A 4,498-nucleotide genomic window follows, 5' to 3' on the forward strand; every position below is an offset into this window, starting at 1 on the left:
CATCCATCCATCCATCCATCCATCCATCCATCCATCCATCCATCCATCCATCCATCCATCCATCCATCCTATTAACCTCATAATATTAAATCATTATTAGCTCTTGATAATATCAAGAGTCCATAATAGAAAATAATTTTAATGGTAAATATGGACTCTTGATAATATTATGGTCGCTATCAGCTGTTTCTAAACCACACCCTCTTGCTGTGGCTCGCTGATTGGCTGATCAGCACACACCTTCTCACGGCGCTTGCTGATTGGTTAGCGACGCCACAAAACCTAAGGTCATTGGAAAAGCATCACCATTTTACACAGCGAGGATTGAAAGTGAATGCGGTTAGAATCTGATTTCGATTCTACCAACATAGCGAGCCTTCATCTTGGAATGCTACGTAAGTACCTTTATAATACACAAAATAACAGTAGCCGAAGGTAATAACGTTTGTTATTGTGCATACACTCTGAAAACACGGATGATGTAAACATGCATGGCCGCTCGTTGGTTGCCGAGCCGAGGGATCATACTACTGCACGCTGGTAATTTTCCGTAGGATCTCGGTGCTGTAAGTTTACACTGTAGGCGAGGCAAGCAGGGACGTCGATTCCTGCTGGTCATGTGGTAGCCCTTCCAGTGTACGGTGTACTAGCGCTGGCGGGGAGAAGATAGCGAGACGCGTGGAAGTATATATAGCTATGTACTGTAGCAGACGACGGTTCAAGTTCACGTATAGGTTGGTTGGTTAGACTATTAAATAAAGTATACAATCCAACAACACGCATGCACTTCAACTGCTAGTAGTAGTAGTAGTGCTAGGATCAGGTGCATCGATCGAACTCCTACGTACGTTGTTGTCGTTGTTGTCCATTTCATTCTTCTTTACGAGGACATATAGTTACTTTGTTGGCTTTCCATCCATAACACCATTCAAGGAACACCTATCTTCGATATATATAGTACATTGGACTTTGAAGACTATTATTTACGAGGTTGCGAGGTTACACTATAGGCCTACTGCTAGATTGTTTGCTCTGACTTCCACCCAAGCATCCTTAATTGTTGATGCTAATTGGCCTTGGGGGTCAGCGTGTTTGTTAACTTATGGTACGTTATTTTCTAATACTTGTTGCTGTACACGTATACGAGATATATAGTGACAAGATCATGCATCTGCATGTAGCAACGACCTTGTCACTGTATTACGTTCATATGGTTACTGACAGCCATGAGAACATAACACAACGCCAGGAGTGTAAACACCTCCTTTCGGCAACGCTTCTCTAGTATCCCGTCTCATCTGGATACAATAATGTAACCCAACAAGAGTAGGGTTACAAAGCGTTCCTATCCTTTTGTGTGGAGGAAAGCCTGAGTGAATCACTCATGCAGGTTTGCTGGTGCGTTTTCAGAGACTAGAACTTCCAAACTGGGTTTATTCTCAACACGAACCTTTCTCCTCTATCTTGGAACTTACCATGTATCACAATACTCTGTATTAAACTAATATATTATAACCTGTTACAAAAATTCGAAGTGACGAGCGGCGAATATAAGTACTGAGCGCCATTTCTGTTGACCTGTGACGTACTTCGGTTTGAAGAGCGGATTCACCGACCAATCGAAGGGCGCTGCGTTTGCCGATCACTATGCGCATTGGGAATTTGTACGTCACAGGTCAACAGAAATGGCGCTCAGTATATTCGCCACTCGTCACTTCGAATTTTTGTAACAGGTTATATTAGTTTAATACAGAGTATTACTATTGCGATACATAGTAAGTTCCAGATAGCGGAGAAAGGTTCGTGTTGAGAATAAACCCAGTTTGGAAGTTCTAGTCTCTGAAAACGCACCAGAAAACCTGCATGAGTGATTCACTCAGGCGTTCCTCCACACAAAAGGATAGGGACGCTTTGTAACCCTACTCTTGTTGGGTTACATTATTGTATCTAGCCAACACCCAGCCATATGCAACAACCATGCAGTACAAAGCAGCATTGTGTAGTAGTTATAGGTGCTGGGTTTTGCTGGCAGGTTGTACGATCAACTTGGCCATGATAGATACGACTATCCATAGATGGGATATACATGCGTTTATGCTATAATCTATATATATGTTATTCATCGTTATAGTCAATCTATTCATATCTGTCATATATAACTGCATGGCAAGGATATAGATACTGACAGTAGCATCAATAAACTCGCAGAATGATCAGTGTCATCATAATATATTCAGTTCAGGCACTGGCTGTTCAACATGGCTGTTGATAAAGATTGGGGAAGTCGTTTTCATATAAGTGTAGATGAGGAGCGTAGCTAACCCATTTTGCCTAGGGTGAGCCACGTGCGTGGTGTGTTCTACGAAGGTGACCGTCATTGGCCATGTTGTAATGTGTACCAGGAGGTTATACACATTTCTTTGGTGCAATCTCCCCCCCCCCCTGCCAGCTAGGGCCCAGTAGATAGCAGGGTGTGCAATTAACGGGGGTCTGGATTCAAATACTCCCTGATTTACTGTCGGACTCCCTGATTTGACATATGCTATTGCAGGAGTCCGTGTGACTCCCTGAAAATTCTGCCATACTAACTATAGTTTGTTCCGATGCACGGCCTCGCGGAATTACTGTATTTTTTTAGCCAATGTCTAAAGTAAATTTGGCAGACGTGCAACTGCATGAATCTTAAAAATTAGCACTTGAGTTACTGTTAATATCTTTAATTTTGAACCTCAGACTGCAGAATCCCTTATTTTGCTGCGGACTCCTTTGTTCATAAGTTAATTTCTAACCCTGAGATAGGGTTTTGTTTGCGGGCAGTGGGGGCCGTGCTTGCACCCGTACTTCCGTACTAGACACTGTTCAAGAAATTCTAGAACAGAAACTTGTTTACTAATATATATATACAAGTTGCACTCGTATCACTGCAGTTTGAGAGGTGTTGTGGGTGTGGAGCCAGTTCGGGTTAGTATAGACACAGGCCATGTGCACGTGAGTGCTACTAGCTCAAGTACTACACTGCATGTATAGATTATGTAAAATCACGTTGGGATCACGCGACCAGATCGATATTCCACTACCCAACTTTCGCCTATCTCTCATACATTCTACTGTAGTTATATAAACAATTTATTTACACGAGTGAGATATATAGCCATGCAGACTTCCCAGGGGTCGATAATCAGCATGGTATTTGAAACGCGTTATTTGTACATCTTTCCAAGTTCCCTTGTACCAAACCCTATCCCCAAATGCCGTCTTTTTTTCTTATTACATTTAGTATATATAGTGCGTATAATAATAGTTGGGCATAGATGAATTGAGAAAGTTTTCCACTAGTTATGCTATCACGTTCTGGCAATGCACATTCTGCGTCGCTACAACGTGTTCATTATAAATTTCTGATTCTATGACGCACGAATGAATTTCCTGATTTACCAAACGAGCAAAACCAGTATCACAAGTACATGTACCTTATTTTAGTCATGCAGCGATCGACTGGTTTATGTTTGTAGGCAGTAGTGCAATGTGACCATGAAATCAGGTGAAATTGGCGCCACCAACTTGTGGTTTTGTGTGTTACCAAATTTTTATGACGTGGGAGACTAGTGAGGGGGGGGGGGTGCGTTGGTTTCTGGTGCCAGGGCAACACGCGTAATTCTATAAATAACATTGCTGCTTGCATCATTTTTTTCCCAACCGTGAATCGTGAAGAGGTTATCTACTGCAGTGCCATCTGTAGTGCAACATATTTTGTAATTCGGATAATTGATTTGTACACGTGTATAAACTCAGCCAGGCAACCTTGCCGGTTTGATACTAAAACACAATACCTCACTCAAAATAAATTGCATAGCAAAAGTACAGTTGGGGCGAAAACACAGCAGACATGTGTTTCATTTGTGTATAATTTCCTTCTTTTATGGGAGAACATGACCCAACATCACTTTCAATTAAATTGTTCTCTGTTTTAATTATATTTTTACTGGACAGTCTGCAGCCGGATAAACGCGCGAAGCGCGAACAGCGCCACCTGTGGTGCCACAATGACTTCATCGCTGCCCTTACTTAGAATACATTCACGAATCCCTTCTGGGAGTAGGATAAAGCCGTATAATCGGTCAATTGAGCAGTTCTGGCCATTGCAGAATTTTTTGGACTTTGCACGTAGTGCGAGAATAAATCCAATGGTCGTAATTCGTACTTTGTTTGGTTTGCGCGTTTCTGTTTTTTATATAAAAGCGATTTGTAATTGATTTAATTTAACGCCCTGAAGTTATTCTCGTAGATATCGCGTCCCATAGGTCGCGCCACGAGGCTCTCTTGGAGCGATTTCGCACATAAATTTCCTGAGACTGGCCCGCGGTGCAGAGTTTGACACGCTGCAGTAACTATAACTTTAGTGTAGCGAAAGAGACTTGCCCGAATTAACGTCCGTACCAGTCTAACCTGGAATCGTGACATCGCGTGTTCGTTATCGTAGCCATCTTGCTTCTCCTTA

The 4,498-nt window shown here is 42.2% G+C and overlaps 1 protein-coding gene across 2 annotated transcripts in view; it reads left to right on the plus strand.

Annotated features, from left to right (window-relative positions):
* The first annotated feature begins 307 nt into the window (after positions 1-307).
* The window catches only part of LOC106809246 (mitochondrial uncoupling protein 2-like), a 13,565-nt gene continuing 9,374 nt past the window's right edge, over positions 308-4,498 (plus strand). For both annotated transcript variants that reach the window (XM_014812252.1, XM_014812253.1), the window contains exon 1: positions 308-395. The gene's annotated coding sequence lies outside the window, so the exon portion shown is untranslated. The remainder of the gene's footprint in view (positions 396-4,498) is intronic.

Source organism: Priapulus caudatus, unplaced genomic scaffold (genome assembly GCF_000485595.1).
Source record: "Priapulus caudatus unplaced genomic scaffold, Priapulus_caudatus-5.0.1 Scaffold339, whole genome shotgun sequence".
NCBI lineage: Eukaryota > Metazoa > Priapulida > Priapulimorpha > Priapulimorphida > Priapulidae > Priapulus > Priapulus caudatus.